Source organism: Branchiostoma belcheri, unplaced genomic scaffold (genome assembly GCF_001625305.1).
Source record: "Branchiostoma belcheri isolate BF01 breed outbred unplaced genomic scaffold, Haploidv18h27 scaffold41, whole genome shotgun sequence".
Classification (NCBI taxonomy): Eukaryota; Metazoa; Chordata; class Leptocardii; order Amphioxiformes; family Branchiostomatidae; genus Branchiostoma; species Branchiostoma belcheri.
In genome coordinates, this window is record NW_017804032.1 from 1,622,054 (window position 1) to 1,640,348 (window position 18,295).

General features: G+C 39.4%; 1 pseudogene; it reads right to left on the reverse strand.

Annotated features, from left to right (window-relative positions):
* Positions 1 to 2,361: 2,361 nt before the first annotated feature.
* The window catches only part of LOC109477725, a 30,568-nt pseudogene continuing 14,634 nt past the window's right edge, over positions 2,362 to 18,295 (reverse strand).

The window sequence follows — 18,295 nt, forward strand, 5'->3', positions numbered from 1 at the left end:
TTACTGGTTAAATGATGAATACCTTAATCCAATCGTCATCCCTTGGAAACAGGTGAGATCTGCCAGACATTCCATTGAGAATGTCCCGCAGTTCAGAAAAGACCCCGGCGTCAGGTGGACATAATTGAGGTAGCCGCCGGTCTCCAGGCTGACATCACCGACGATTTCACACGATGGGTTACCGTCAATGGTAGAAGACGTTTCCTGGAATGACGTCATGTGGATGGCATACTTCCGGGATATTCTTCCTGGAAAATGTTACATTCAATTTTATGAAATTTCAATTTTATTGAAATCAATTTTATTAAAATCAAATGCATTAATGAGCATGAATGAACCATATTGTAAAGAGGTTTCTGAAACCTACTGCATGCCATAGACTTTAAAAAATCATATGCGTAATTCACTATATACAAGTCTATCATCTTCGATCTCAGGATGTCTATTGGAAATGGATTCAAATAGCAAATTCAAGTACATGTTGAAATCCGTTGATAGTACACAATCCGTTCATAGTACATAATCCATGCTCTGTACAAAATATTTGTCATCATAATAATAATTATAATAAAAATGCCAAACGGCTGGATATTCCACCAATGATTCTAAAATCACATTCTCATTCCATACTACATATGTCATTTGTAAGCTAATTTATTCCCATACTATATTTCTTTTGATATGTAGCTGAAGTAGAATACGTTGAATCTTGTACAAGTCCATTGCAATTATGTTTGCTATTTAACGATGCCTATCACTAACCCAAAATGAAACATAACAATTGAAAAATCGTATGGTTCACAGTTACGCTTTAAGTAGAATGTATTTGTTTGCTATCTTGGATTTAAAATTTCCCACCTTGATTGACGCGATACACCGACAGAGCCGTTTCGCCTCCACATATCTCATCATTGTTTCCCGGACATGAGACATTACAGCTGAAGTTTACGGTGGAACTTCCTGGTGTGGAGAAGTACTCTGTAGAGCCACAGTAACAGTCGGTGCCTGTCCCCACAGCTGTAGGCATGTAAAGATTGTGTATTGATTAACAAAATATAAGACCGTCATTACTTATGTACACGTTCATAGTTCTTGTCGCTTCTAAATACATCTGTATAATGTAAGACTGGATAGAGTATGGTATATGTTTTCTTTTAGTTGCGTAAGGAATATAAATTTTTATGTTTCTTATATGGGTTGCACATACAGTACCATCTATGTAACGCCCTGTATATGTATGATTGGCGGGTATTTCTCGTGCAACGCATTACAACGCAGCGAAGCGCAGCGAATACGGAAGTAACTACGCCACCGCTGGGCAAAAACAGTCAAAGGTCTTTAACCTGATTAAGACAGCAAATTATTTTAGAATATTGTGTAAAAAATGCCATCAGGACAAGGGTTAGATAATTTATCGAATTAGGAATCGTAGATGTAAATATACTGTGTATTAGTCTATGGTGGTCATAGACTGAACGAAGCTTGTAGATATCTTCAGATGGTTTACAGTTCTTTCAGCATCTTTAAAATATACCAATTCATACATCTTATGAAGGTAAAATCGAATTGCGTCTCCTTTTGTAGTCACTTAGAATCTTAGGGCATTGTCACACTTCTGCGTATCGCCATTGCGTATGAATTGCGCACAGACATTTGTGCCGTACGTTACTGTGACGCGTATGAACAACGAATTCAGTCCATAGATTGCATATGACATCCGTATGGCGTTCGTATACATAGCGCTGGCCAAGCGTATTCCAGACGCACTCAACGTATACCCATCGCATGCCTAACGCACTCCCGACGAATGCAGAGCATATGGCGAGCGTATTCCCGGCTGCTTCCTGTTTCATTTGCAGTTGGTCCTTCTCATCATGGGCCGCCCTCAACTCAGTTAAAATGTGTTTGTTTCCATTTTGCCCTAGCTGGTCAATTCCCTGTAATATCTTGTCAGGTAAATTGAATACCCGTACCCGGACTTTATTCAAACATGTTAAAAGCCTTGGTGAGTTGGAGATGTAAAGAAATATCATCCCTTAATAATTTGTAAACAATGAAAACACACATACTTACAATACAAAAAATTACAATTGCGCATACACACAGATAACATGGATACTACATATCTCTGCGGACACTACCATGTGGTGAATAAGACTTTAACTTCGTGTATTAGCATAGTTCAAAGCGGCTATACTGTTATACGTAAGTCCATGCTCAAAACTACACTGCATACCGGGCCGGTCTGTGCGTATGATGCGCGTATGCTGACGTTCACAAAACTTACATAAAACGACTGAGATACATATGAAGTGCGCATTTTGCGTACGGTTGCGTATTAAATAATTGTCCGTATGCAACTCATACGTAAGACGATACGCAGAAGTGTGACATGGGCCTAAGACAGACAGTAAAACAACAGTCACACAGAAAGACGAAGCAACATACCTGCAAATTGCTGCCCTCCATTAACACAATGAGACAGGCACATGTCAACATTCATGTCAGGGTGGGTGATGGCACTCAGGGAAATGATGTCTGTCGGTCCTGTCTGATAGCAGCCCATGTATTTGGGCTTGCCACCTGGTTGAGAAAATTTGAATACATGTAGCGTGGAAATTAAAATATGAATACAACTGTGGGCATAAAATGAAGGGATATCTTATGGAAGCCTGATCTCATCATTCATTAGGTCTAACGATTACAATGGATGGTATGACGACACAGGGGAATGACAAATATTACAACAAAAAATTTATATATACAAGAAGATGAATACATTGAATCTAAACCGGAGTGACATATTATGAAACAAAAGTAATTATTCAATCAATAGACATTTAAACAGAAATACAACACGATATAGTCATTATCATTAATCCGTTTTTTAAGTTAATCTGTGTTGGTATACTAGTAGCCATCATCAATACATCTTTTTAAAGATGTATTGATGATGCACTTTTGCACGTGAAAGTATATACTTGGTTCAAGAAAAAAAGTGATAACTTGCCATAGAGAAGCTGAATATCTTCTTGTGACAAAATGTCCTCTTGAAAGAAAACTTCGTCCAAAGAAAAGTTCGCGCCAGGATTTTGGTGACTGTTGTCTCGACCGATATACAGCCCAGAATACGGATCATTCCGTAGGTACCCTAGCGGAGTTCTTTCCGGTGCGTTGACCACAAGGCGACTATTTAGGTACAAACTAAAGACACAGGTTCCTGATTCCCATACAAGGGCTACATGCATCCATCGGTTTCCCATTACCGGAAATCTAATGGAAAAGAGTTCCTTTGAGTCTGACAGTTCGGCAATGCCCTCTTTTGTCGATGAATCATACTTGAGTGCAAACCCTCTGGTTGTGTTGAGGTCCCCGGAGTTGGAGATGATTGTCGGTGTCCCCCTATCGACTTTCATCCAAACTGCAAGCGTGAAGCCAACGGCGCAGTAAATGGAGCTTCCCATGCAGTCGTGTGGAAAATCGCCTTCATGGAGGTACCCTGTTCACAAGGGAAATTGAGATTTATTTTTTTAAGCAATTTTTGCAAACTTAAAAAGAAAGCAGTGTCAATTCATTGGTTCAAGTTTTTCTTCTACTGAGTAAACAATAGAATGCCCAATAAGTTGCGACGATTTCTATACCTGATGTAGTGTCAACTTTGATTGCATTTCCAACGACTCCACTGGTGAGAGATGCAGTGCCGTTCACCGAAGCAACTCCACAAACTAGACCATCTTCCAAAGCCTGCATCGATAGTCTGTATGTTTTGTGCCGAGAGTAGGACTCTGCAGGGAGGGAATCATAGAACTGGTCACCAAATAGGCATTCCCTTTCACTATAATGGTCAAAGTCAGTCACAATTCAGAAATATACATGTCCTTTGCATATGTAAAATACTCAGGGCATAGTAGAAGGAAATGTTCACTTACACCCTTGACTTCTTGAATGTCACATAAATTAAGAAACTCCAAACTTTTCTACTCATTCAAAAACAGCTATCGTAAGTTTTAAACTTGTGGACCTACCATACAGTTCTGATTGTTGGAGGACCTTCTCGGTGAAGAAGAAATTGTCCAGTAGCAGCCTGGCACTGTCAGAAGCGTTGTCATTCCTTCCCTTTCTTCCGATGTACAGTATAGTGTCGTGGTATCCAACACTGTTCACAGATTTCAACGTCTGCAACACTGGGGCATTACTGGGTACACCATTCACGTACAGTTTCAACTGGTTCGACCAGGAAAACTGAATGTTAGACCAGACATCAGGAGCTAGTCGGACTGTGGTCGATTGCTCGTCAGTGTAGTTTGCTTGAACAGAGATTGTATACTGGCCATATGATAATAAACTCTCATACGTTACAGAAAATCCTGGTGTCCCATCTTCGCCTCCGGTTGAGAGAAGGTGAAGCGTTTCATTTACGTTAAAAATGCCAGCAGATTTCACCCAAATACTCACAGTAAACCCGTTAATACAATAAATTGGACTTCCTAAACATTGGCCTGGAAACGGACCGGCAAAATAACTATTCTGTTCATCGACCACAAGTGCATTTCCGACGAGGCCATGGTCTAATTTCGAGCCGTTGGTTGACTGAAGGAAAGCTGTTTCTTGGTTGTCAGGGATGCCGTCGTCGGATGTGGATTCCATTGTAAAGTTGTACTGTCTGACTGGTGTTCCCACAGCTAGGGAAAACACGAAGAAACGTACCTTCAAGTAAACATAACATTTAGTATGGCCATAAGGTAAGATACATGGACAGTGTAAATTACATGATATAAATTCCTGAACCACAGTGAGACATCATATTGCCCATTTTTTTCACGTGCTGGCCAACTATAGTGCCTTGCCCCGGAAGAAATCTGTCTGAAGATTACAGAATCATGCAATTATGTGAGCGCAAGAATACCCTCTCTTTTTAACAGAAAATAGAGCGACATCCTTTTGTAGATAAAAGTGAAAACTGTAAGTAAATGTTACTCGATCAGAAAAATACTAATTAAGTAGCATACCGTAAAGAATCTTGATTTCCTCCGCAGTTAGCTCTCTGTCGTGGAAGCGAATCTCGTCAATGGAGAACATCGATGGACGTTTTCGGTTCAATGTTTTCCCATAGGCCAGTTCCGAGAAGCAGTTGGAACTGTTTCCTGTAGCCTCAGCCACCCATGATGTCGCTTGAAGAAGAGAAGATACTTTAAGAACAATTTGCCTAATGATTATTTAGCCTCTACCAGACAAAGCGGCAAACTGTCCCTTTATGAGACTAGCTCCCCATGGCACGCGTGTCATCTGTCTATTTTGCTTACTGTAAGTTCATTTATGTTCGCGAGGATTTTTTAGCGAGATGAAACAATTTTTCTACGAGGAATAAAACAGTATTTCTACTCTTTTCAGAAGCCTGAATGATAGAGGCTGATATATGTTTAACGGTTCTGAAGAAAATGTTATCATTGATCACGATGTTAGTGACTAATCCTGGGTTATATGCACTTCCTAACAATACCCAACGGAACGGTAGTAGCTCTCTTTCGATATTAAGCTTCACGTTTCAAGTTTGGAGATTTAAAACGTCTAATATTCAGTATCATATAAATTTTACAGTTGGGATGTCTAATATAATGTATTTTGAGAGCGCTTTATTCGAATTCGTTTAGAGTGCAGATGCTGTGAATACATACAATTGCGCTTCATGCCGTTGATGAAAGTCTCTAGCGTCCCGTCTTGGCTCCAACAGAAGGCGAGATGCGTCCACTGGTCTGGATGTACTTCCGACGATGACTTCCAGACATTGCCGCCTGACCTCACCAAAAACTCCACCGTTGTCTGGCTGGCGGCCTCAAGTAATGAAAAAAATAAACCTCAGCATAATAAAGTTGTTGAAAATTTGTTGTCAATTAAAAAAAAATAAAGGTGGGTGATAATTTCATGACAAAAATTAAGGTGCATGCGACTTTTCCCTGGTAACGTGCAAAGATTTAAGAATTGTGTGTCGACTCTCTGTTTTTATCTTCTTGTAATTGTGCATATAGACATATTGAAACATATTTCTGCTCAATTCTTCTATGTGCTAATACAAGAATATTTTAAGTTGTTGTAAGTACATACGAAGTATGTAGGTCAGCATGTGGCCGTGATCTACCTTTGCTTATTACGAATTACATCAAACAAATGCTATGTGCAAATTATGCACAATTCTGACAAGTATTAAATGATGATATACGCCTTGTAGCTGTAGCTGAAAAATTTAATTGTTAACATTTTCTTACAAGTGAGACACCAGTGATCTATCACGTCTTACCTGTAACGTGATTCCACAGGACCTATTGGAAGCTGCACCAGAGTCTAAATACACCCCTAACAGTGGTGACGGGAATCTTATCCAGAACACCAAGGAGAAGGCTTGACTGAAGTCAGCGTTGACGTCTGTCAGGTCGGTTCGTGCGAAACAGTCGGTTTCTGGTAAGAGCCAGAAAAAGAAAGACTTTGGCATTCAAGAATGGTGATGAATTAATGTATAAAGCTTTATTAACGTGTCCTGTGCTTTATGCATCCAACCCGTGCGGGCTTATAAAACATCAGAAAAACAAAAGTCATGATAACAGAGGCATAGGTTGACATAATCAACCAAAACTGAACAAAGCTATGAAAAAAAAACATGAGTTCCAAGACCTCACATCTTTGCCAAACGATGATATCCATTATCACTGACGTTTTATCACTTTTCTAATTGATTAATATGAAAAATCTTCGTTTGTATGAATTATATCAGTTGGTTCCTTCTTCGTCCAAATAGCAGGGGTTGTGCAATGACAACCTTATCCAAGCGGGCTATTTCAGCTTTCCGTCTAAAAACAAAGTTTCTCTCATCATAAATGTGTAGGATAAGGTGTTGATAAACGTGAGAAATATCTTACTTCTGACGAAAATAAAACGGCACAAACGGAAAAATATCTTTCAACAAGAGCCTACCGTTGTTACAGTATCTCCTTTCGATGCCGAGCTCTGGGTTATCACTGAGGGCTGATCGAAGGCCACACCAGGGTAGTTCCGCATCGACTGAGATACATTTATGGTACGTTCCCCCTCGATACGTGAAGGGGAAAATGCACTCTGGAAAAAGAAAAAAAAAGGTCCACAGGAAAAACAACGAAAATGAAAAAAAAACAGTTGTACCATTGGAAGTTGTACCTTATCCCTTCAGTTTTTATCGTTGTTTCTATTTTACGTGTAATTTGTGTGATGTTCGATTCATCGCACCCCTTGTAGGTCAGTCTTTTGCTATGGTCACATTTCCAAACCGGGGACCGGCTGGGCTCTTCATATTTCACGTCTATCGGAAATATATATAGCAATTTCTAAAATGAGAAGAAGGTAACACGACATACCTGCTCCAGGGGCATGTTGTATGAGATCATCTGAATAAAAACGAGAGAATAAAAGTAGAACACACGTAAAACATATGCTAAGGCCACATAACTTAATGACAAACAAGCAGAAATTCTGTTATTGCATAATTCCAAATGTACATCAGCAGGGGGGAGCACAAATGCTTCCCCTGAATTGGGTACAATTTGTCACTTCAAAAACACTAAGAAACAAAAGTATTACTTATTATAACAAACATGGCATTAACAGACCACGTTGATCAACAGAGCCATAAAAGAGAGCCATAACCAAAACAAAGTTGAGGAGAAGTCGACTCAAATGACCCGTGTTGTGAATAAACTGAGAATGTTTGTGTAAATATGCCAACGTTTTCTTTTGGTTTATGTTTTGTAAGAAAGTCAATAGACAGATAGAGTTAAAAATGGATTTAACTGAAAATATTGGAATTGCAAATAGACGAACTGGACACACAAAAAGTTCAATTGTGTATCACGTCAAACAGGTGAATAAAGTGTGGAAGAAAATAAGATACATGAAGAGAAAAGCATTTCAAATAAGTTTTTCTTTTTACGTCTCACACAGGAAAGGAAAACCACATTCTCAGAATTTCATCGAGGACGTACTTGCGTCACAATCTCTCCAGTCGTCCCACGCGTAGTCAGCGGCTGTGGAACACCACGGATTGCTGTCATTATCGGCGTCGGTACAGGACATGTACGTCTGCCAGTCGTAAGTAAATGGAAAATAGCACTCTGAAAAACAAAGAATTGATAATAAAGCATCAGAAAGGCAACCGTTTACACAAGACAGAAAAACTCAAACATTTTGTGTTCTCAAGCTCAATCTAGAACCCGCTTCACGGTATCTCCTGCAATAAAGAATATGCCATGTAATTAAACAGGTTTCTAAGACTTACTAAGAAACCTACAGCTGATCTTTGAGATAAGCCATGAATATAGAAATACTGATTACCTATTGTCTCTTGCTGTCAATACCAAATATGGTTACACACACTGCTCACAGTACGTTACGGCTCAAACGGCAACAATTATACTATTTCAAAGAGATGCATACCAAAGGTTTTAATGGGGTGGGCATACGTCCAAGGTATCCAAATAATGAATTCCAAATCGTTTGGGTTTAATACCAGGGCTCCAGAGCCCAGAATATACCTCGTTTTTCTGAAAGTGATAATTGAAAATAAACAAATGCTGCATACCGATATTCTAGATCATTTTATCCCAGAATTGAAGAAGTTGAAGCCTTTCAACAAAAGCTATTTCATCATCCATATCTATGTTATGGCGTGAAACATGAAAACGATATATTTCATTCATAATTCTGGAATGGAGTAAAATATGATAATTACCTGGACAATCCCCAGCGCTCACAGTGATGTCGTCCAGAGCGATGTCTCCCTTGTAACCAGTACCACGGATCCCCTCGAACACGATCTGTACACACAGAGTAGCAACATCAATAGACAATACAATTTAATATAAGCAGAATTGCCTCACACATCCAATAACAGGAAATAAAAATATGTACACCTAACAGTGCATGATATATATACGTAGTTACGTAGTTAATTGGTTATATATAACATCATCAGTTAACAACGACGTAATGTAAAAACTGTCAACTCGTCTACAAATGTTTCAAGAAGATAGAAGAAACATGTAAATAAATGTAGATAAAATGTAGCACAGTTTCCCTTTTACTCTCTTTAATGCTTTTAGCCCGAGTGGTGCATGAATATGCAACTAACTTCAGAACATTAACCAGAACAAAAACTTCATGTGGCAAATGATTTAGTAGGATGCAGAATGTATCCTAATGCAATTGTAAATATTCTTGTTATTTAGTTTGATTATTTTTGTAAATATTAATGATATTTAGTGTGTTCCCTAAAACTACGTAATTCAGCCTTTTGTACAATTCTTTATATCATTAGGATGCAATGTTGTTTTAGTTTTATGTCAATTTGCAAATAAACCATTTAACAATGCAATTTTGAAAGCCAGTATTGATACCAGCATTCGAAACCAAAACTGCAAATGTTTCATGCATTTTACTGTAGCTAACTTCATTGTATGTGGTAACTTCAAAAGTAAAGTTTTCCAAGGAAATTATACCTTAAATGTGTCTGATATGGCAATGGAAATTTGTGCCTGGTTCCACTGATCCCCCTGGTTGCCAGTTACTGTCCACACGGCTGTTCCCAGATTTTCCCCCTCCTTCAAGTACACGTTAAAGGTGCCCATTACCGGGTCTCCGCTGTACATGTGATACCAGAACTGCAGGCACCATGTACCAGCAGGGATTTCAGGACTCAACACACGGGCTAGGTCGTCACGCTGCTGGATAGACGCCTCAATGTACAAGTACCAGCCTTGGTCTAGGAAAGGGAGAGAAACAAGATGTTAATGATATTCGAATGAAAGGTCATCTGTGCTGTTAGAATCTATCATTGTAGAGAAGAAAACGTATCATAACTTGGTTGATGAGATCTCTACAATTAAACTCTACAATTAAAGATGTTTATGACAACAATGGCTTACATTTTAGGCCAAAAGGGCCATCTGCTACGGTGTTTGCAGCAGTTCTTGGTCAATAACGTGACGGTGCACACAATGCATGGTCTATACACTCATCAGTAACATTACCCATACCTGTTCCGAGAGTGTGGTCCGAAGAGGGACCAGTTTTAGTAGTCGATGTTGGACCTCGAGATCGTGTCCAGTCGAAGATGTCCGAGGTATCCTGGGTCCAAAAACACAGGCCATCCTCGAAGGTGCAACCATACTGGCCAAAAGCTGTGAGGGAAAATAGTTCAACAAATCCACAAACATTTATACGTTATCACTTAAGACATACGCTTGCTCATTTAAATAGAAAACAAATGGTTCCTAATAGGCTAGATTCAAAGCTTTAGTCACATGGAAGATTGACGTCAGCAAAGGGTCAATGGTGCACAACAAGAACTGGCCAAAGACTTGGGAAGCAATGTATTCTTGTGTACGGTCATAACGTTGTATTCCTCCATAATGCCATCTACCGTCACAGATAAATTTTCCTTTGTTTTCATAGAGTTGTTGGATAAGGCATTTGATAACCCGTACCTACTATTACTTACGCCTCATTTTATAACCTTTTCTTTGTTGGGCCTTTGTTTATTTATGACTATTTATTACAACTATACGCATCACGTCTTAACATACTATACCTATAAATTATCAGCAAAATCTACAGAGGCTAAAATTTATAAACATTACCGTTTATGCATCAGGAATATGCTAGTTATTTGTCATATAATGTCAGTTATATATGCTCAGTTCAATGTGCTCTGAACCCGCTTTGTCTGTCCTTTTATAGTCAATCTAAAAATATGATGTTGATGGCAATGCACTGAAACAAGACACTGTTCAAAGTCTGACCGTGTATCCATAGAGCTGATCCTACAACGCCGTTTACTAGAGTCGCACTACATTCCGCCATGGTGGTGACAGTGTCCAGAGAGCCATGGACGACCGATGTGTCATTTGTCCCGATGCTGTCCATTGGTAGATAAACTTTAGAACCTGGTTCACGTTTAAAAACAGACGATGTCAGCATTGTTGTTGCTGTATTGTTGTAAAAATATCCATGTATATGTCACAATTACTTAACGTTTGGAACTGGATTGTTATCAGTAATACATGTACCTAGCTTCGGTGCACAGTGAACCTGGAACACCTAGCTTCAGTGCATAGTGAACCAGTAAACACCTGGCTTCGATCAGTGCACAGTGAACATGTCATAATTTCCCTGATGAAGATGACAGACGGTCATTGAAACGTTGTCTATTGCTAAACAAGTGGTTGTGAATATAGAAAATGTATTTAATCATTCACCATCCTGATGAAATTATCCACAAAAGGTGTCAGCTCGAAAGACTAGAATCTAACGTGAGAAAAAATATCACCGTCGACGACGCTAATAATCATATCATACATTTCTTACCTACTAAATTGTCGAATGCTTCCAGTTCTTGCTGGTTCAGAGCCTTTTCTACAAAAATTAGATTGGACAAAGACAGGCTGACAGAAGATGATTCTGCTGTGCCTGAAAATATATAGATTTATGATTTTCCATTACTATTGACGATACTAAATTACGCATAACAAAAATGGCTATCTATCAATGACATTAACAAAACGTGTTATCTGTATCTGTCTGTATCTGTATAGCCGGTATAACCGCCTTTCGGCGTAACACACCAGCTTCGCAGGCACGCGGCGCGGCGGCAGCTGGTTATATTACACCGATCGACTTGTTACACCTAACCCTTGAACTTCTAGCTCTAGACATTGTTTAAAGCTATCCATTGACAATGTTATAAAACGTAATTACAAACAATATATATATATATAGCGTCCATGCACTGGCTAAACAGCTACAAACATCATACTTCATCTTTAGGTAATTATCACAATAAATGTTTTTACTACCATTGAATTTCCCAATGAACAGTCTCGTATTGTTGTCACTTGTTGTTGAAGACGTAGATCCATCTAAACTGGTTCCTTGACTGTTGCTCCCTGCGTACAGTGTAGCTCCATATTCATCTGCTGAAATCTGTACAATTCATACAAAAACATTAGTTTATCAAGATATTATATATAACACAGTGGTTTCAAAAGCCAGGGAATAACACTTGGGTCTACTAGGCCAGGGATTCGAGCCTTGAACCTCTAGATTCTAGGTCAAAAACCCCAATCACAAGATCACCTTGTTTCTAGTCTTCATTTAACAGATGAACTTTTCCACAGACTATAAGATGTAACAATTGCTATAGCTCGTACCTACAAAAACAGGCTATAATCAAGTAGTTCTTTAAATCGGTGGGGTGAGCTATCAAGCAGAATCATGTACATGTACATGTATCAATTCTCAGTCTTCATTTGTTTTAGACCATAAAAACAGGTGTATGTGCAAACAACCTCAACCTATTATCCAGGTAATGAGATACACAAGGAATTGTTACTCAAGCAACTGGATAAATTTTGAAAACGGCCAGTCACCGAAGAAAGGGAGTGGGACGGGAGCTACTTGAAACGTCTGGCAGTTTTGAAAAATTATCCAGTTGCTTGAGTAACAATTCCTTGTGTAACTTGTGTTATCTATTGAAACAAAATGTATTGAACCATTGAGAAGTAATTGATAAACAGTTGATAAAACCACAAGAACATGACTGTACAAACAACTTGTAATTGTGTATCAATGGGAACAAAATATGCTTATAAAAATGGAACACGACGTTAAGAAATTTTTGATAATGAACTGTTTATAAACCTGAATGAGTTGCCATTCTCTCGTTAATACTGCCAGGGATGCAGTGAAGATTGAACCCATCTTGGTGACAACAGTGAGCTGTAGACTGTGGTTACACGGCAGGTAGGTCAGATCAAATCCCCGCGTGGTTTCCAGGGAAGACGCACCGATGTTTGTCATGACTGTTCGCTGTGTACAGTCGTCGTCGGCATCGACCATGAACCAGAAGGACACCGTGAAGCCTCGAATGCAGAAGACCATGCTTCCTACACACGACCATATCCTGTTGGTGAGATTTAAACATTGTATAGTCAAGGCAATTCGCAGAGCACCATGGAGTTTCGTCTTTCTCCAATATGCCATCCTTGTGGAATGTAATTCATTTTGTAATTACACTTCCAGGTACATGGAAATGGCATCGAGAATGAGTAAAGAAATGAAATACATGTATCTAATTTGTGCATGCCGAATCTCACAATGTTTGCATAATATCACATTTAGAATGTGCCAAGTTCATATAATATATATATCCCAATTGGGTCAGAAAGCTGAGGAAGACCAAATGATTCGATCGTAAATTGAAGTAATTTTTTTTTAATTTGAGAGCAGTTAAAAACTTCTATTAATGTATCTTACCAAAACAGAACTAACATGAACATATCCAGATGTAGTCGACTTCATATCAAAAGATTAGTGGAAAGATTTTTAACATGAAATCACGTACTTGTCACCACAGTCCAGCCAGTCGGAATGGTTCAGCTGCACGCCGTGTCCCATCAGACTGTTGATGTAGGTGGCATTACCACGGGGCTGACATCGCTGGGTGATGTCAGATGGATCCCTTGATTCTTGGGGTAGCAGAAAGTGGTGGCGGATAAAATCTGCAATAATCGTAGCTTTGTGATCAATGAATGAAAGACCTTTATTGTACGTCTATGCTCTTACAAGCTAGTATTACACCTAAAACGAGTCGGCCCCAAGCGACCACCCAGGGGACATTGGACGGGTGATCTTCTTAAATAGGGTCGACTATCAACATAACTGAGACATAATGGTTTCCAAGGCAATGTATGTTAATGTAAATAACTATCTTTATTTCTTAATTTGGCGATTCATAAAATTCAATCAATTTTCCGAGCACGCACGGCAAGTTTTAAAACCTGAATGGGTTTGATAGGTAAGAGCTATAACGGCAAGTTTTAGTTTCACTTTTAGTCTCAATCGGCGACGATCTCTAACTTGCCTTTCTAGCTGATATCTGAAGTCCTTGTTACATTATTGTTATATTGTTTTTTTAGTATAGTGTTTACTAGGAAAACTAAAAGCTCATGATTTTAAGCATATATTGTTTTAATCAAAAACAAAGAGAAATCAATACATTTACAAGAGTTTCTCCAGCTCCAATATTGAGTAACTAAAACGATTACGTATCCATATAATTAGTCTCGCCTACGAAAAGGTTTTATGTTTGAGAATCAATCTGCTTGCTTTACTTTAATCTTTGCTTTTGATTTCGCTCAACGTAGGAAAAATGCTTTGAATCTCACGGTGTGCACAAACATCATTTTTACTAAGCATCTGGCTTGTGTAGGACGTATTATTGCTGTCCAGAAACCTCCAGAAAGTAGCACCATGTCCACAGGGCAGCAGCAGTCCCAGACTGGGAACACAGGAGGTATAGCATAATTCTTATTGATAATCCGTAATGTATAGCTTTTCTGGACACAGCTATCCACAGCTGGACCAAGAAGTCATGAGTTCGAATCCCGACTGTGCGGCTCACCCGATATCCATGCCTGTACGATGTAACCCTTTACAAAAGCGTGAATGTTGGGTGAGCGACAGAGCTTGGATTAGAGCCCATAATCTTTTGTTACAGCAGTATAGCAGTATAGTTTCCTTTGATTGATTTTATTAGTTTGCACATTAAACAAAACAGACAGTAAGAATACAAAACAAAGATAAAAACAGGTGCAGGAGGAGGGGAATGCTTAAACAAGGCCCTCCTCCTCATTACATATATAAGCTATACAAAATTAAATCTAATCAATAAAGGGATATAATACAATAGAAAATGGAAATAATACAATAAGGATAATCAAATAATATACGGTATAAATTAATGGCAATGAAATAAGGTAATGTAGGTTATAAACACAGTGCAATAATGATAATGATTAGTATGAGTTAAAAAGAGAAAACACTAAATGAAACTACTACAGGGGGCTAGGTTCGTTTATCAGCTGGTTTTTCAGAGCTTGTTTGAATGAGAGAAAAGACAAGGTAGGACTCTTTAGGGCTGGAGTTAGTTCATTCCATAAGGTGACACCTTTTTATCTAATCGACATTTGGGCTAGAGAAGTTTTTACTAGGGGGATATGAAAATCGGAACGTTGGAGAAACAAGTCATTGATTCCTTAGGCCTTATTTCCATGCATTGTGTTAAAAGACAACAAAACCCATACTGTAGCCATAATAACACTGGCATATAATTTGTGTGCCAATGCCATTATTCGTGTTTCTTTTTTTGTCTTTGTTTTAAGTACTTTAAAATTCAATGTTCATTCACGTCACATGAGGTGGTGAAGATGATGATAATGACAGCACATAATGGCAAAGGAATCGGACAGTCCTGGTTATTTCACAAAAATGAGTTGGGATCATTTTTTTTTTATTTTCTTTTTTTTTAATCATTTTCCTCCAGACGCTACACCCACGCAGAAGCCTCAGACTGATTGGCAGTCAGTTGCGGACGCCGCTGCGAACATACCGAACACTTTGTACGTCTCTAGATCAGGTAAAAATAATTCAGCTCTGGTTACAAAATTCTGTCTCTTACTTGCTTTGTTTGCCTATAGACTTTTTCCACTAGATGGCGATTGCTAAGCAAACGTACAGCGACCAAATTTGTGGTCCTTGATTTTATGATTAGAATATGATGCATTATGTAAAATGTAATTCAAAAGACAACAAAACACACAAGAGTCTTTGGTCCAACTTTTGAAACCTTAATGACACTAGCATATCAGAGATATGCGGTATGTTTTTTGTTTGTTTGTAGTTACTTCAACATTTAATGTTTATTTACATTTACAAATTATGGTAAGGCCCTTTTAATTGCTTATTTTCAAGTCGCCGCTAAAACGATATACAAATGTAATGAAACAAACCAATGACTAGTAAAATTAGAAAGGCAGACATTTGCTTGGGAACAAATTCATCATATTTCAGTCCAAATCCGTCCTTATTCCAAAATGGACTGTTTAACCCTATTCCGATGATCAGACCAGGGGAGGGGGGTTGAGGTCCGCGCCCACTCTCATCTCTTATGGCGATTGAACGACTTGCGCTAGAGACATACAATTTGGTGACCTTTCCTGAAATGTATCTGTCAATAATTTGATAAGTTAATGGATTTTGATGTTGCCATGGCAAAGGATGTCTGACAGGCAGATCTATACTGCTATACTTTATGACAAAAAATAAGTCTGTCAACGACCTATCTTCTAAAATCCAACTTAAGTGACTCTTACTTTACTTTATATTGTTGCATTGTGGTTACATTGTAATGTTACATTGTAGTCTATCTACATTATATCTACATTTACATTTTCATGACCAAGCATTAAATCGTCACATAATATGTTACTATTTATTACATTGTTGGAAAGTACTGTAAAACGTTAATAGCTTATTTTGCTAAACAGACGCCTACAATAAGGACGTTAAGAAATGCAGCTGCCTTCGAAATAAGATTTGGCAGATCACAGGTCTTGTGTTCGGTGTGGTGATCGCCATATTGTTGTGTTTCTTTGCAGGCAAGTGTCTTACATTACTTTCAAAAAATGCGCACATTGTTTTGTCTGCAACGTTTAGAGAATCTAGTTACAATATTAACTTGCAATGCCGAATACTTGCAAAGTTGCGAAAATTTACTAGCAATTTCTTGAACACGTAAACAAAGTTTCAAATAGAAAACTTCAGTCTTTTGAAAAATCCTTATATAATGTATTATATATAAGTCGCCACTTATATTTTCCCTCTTTTCTTGATATAGTCAAAGTCATTGAAACGGCAAAGAAATTGGTGGAGATGGACAAACGGAACAAAAACACCGAGCTACGGGTAGCCAAGCTGGAAAGTTAGTTTCTTTGTCTATCATATCATAGTAATTCAAATGACTTGATATGCACTAATTGTGTGCATTGTAATCATGTACCTGCATGACTGTGTAAAAGGGTAAATGTCTTCTTTACTGTACACCCACTGCATGTTTCATTCATATATATCTTATACAAGTTTAGCTTCAATGGGGCGTCCTAATTCTATTCTCCATAATTCCTTGTCTACCTATGATCATTTTTTTTCTTTCAGAGGCGCGTGTTTCATCCGGGCAACTCGGGTTTGCCAGGCCTAATGTGTTCCCAGGAGAGAAGGGGGCTATAGGGTCAATTAGCCCCGAGCCCACCGGACCTCCTGGGCCACCTGGTCCTCCAGGAGAGAAGGCGGCCGTGGGGCCAGTTGGCCCTGTGTCTGCCGGGCCTACTGGGCCTCCTGCGCCACCAAGAGAGAAGGGAGCCATTGAACCCTTTTCCCCTGTGTCTGCCGGACCTCCTGGGCCACCAGGTCCTCCAGGAGAGAAGGGGGCCATTGGATCTGTTTTCCCTGTGTCTGCCGGGCCTCCCGGGCCACCTGGCCCTCCAGGAGCGAAGGGTGCCGTGGGGCTAACTGGTCCTGGGCTTCAGGGGTCACCCGGGCAACCGGGACAAAAGGGTGAAATGGGAGCAACTGGGCCTCGAGGGTTAGTTGGGCCAAAGACATGGTGCAAGTCTAAGGAAGGTGGGGCAACATGTTTACTTTGAGCACAGCTTTGAAACGATACTAGTATCTCATATGCATAGCCATAGGGTGTTTGATCTATCTAGTTGGATATTTGTTTTTATCGTTGTACCTGTATGAACCAAAGAGAGGTCTTGGTGTGTAAACACATAAATCGTATTTCCCCCAGCTTGTCCCGTCGGTTATCAAATGTGGAGGGGAATCTGCTACAAGGTATTCATCCTTCATGCGTCCTTCGGAGCTGCGAGCACGTTCTGTCATCAATATGGCGGTACCCTCGCCATGCCCCGAGACGCTGCGACCAACACTTTCCTGACTGCCCTCTACAAGGCCACTGATAGCTCGAATTTTGGATTCTGGATCGGCCTCTCCGATGCTCGCCAGGAAGGAGTGTTTAAGTGGGCGGACGGCACTGACCTTGGAGGGTACACCTCGTGGAGTTATTCTTCACCACATAAGTCTAATTACTTCGGCTACATTTTAGACTGCGTGGCAATGAAGACAGATGGCAAGTGGTTCGACAAACCTTGCAGTCAGCGGGCTTACTTCATTTGTCAACTCATCCAAGGTATCCCAAGCAAAGATCATTCCTACTAATTGGAATAGTGCATTATTACCTTCGCCAAGAAGGTTATGTTTTCGGAGGCGTTCGTGTGTGTGTCTGTCTGTCTGTCTGTCTGTCTGTAAACACGGTAACTTGGGAAGGCTTCAATGGATTGACTTCATATTTGGTAGGTGGGTAGGTCTTGATGAGACCTCG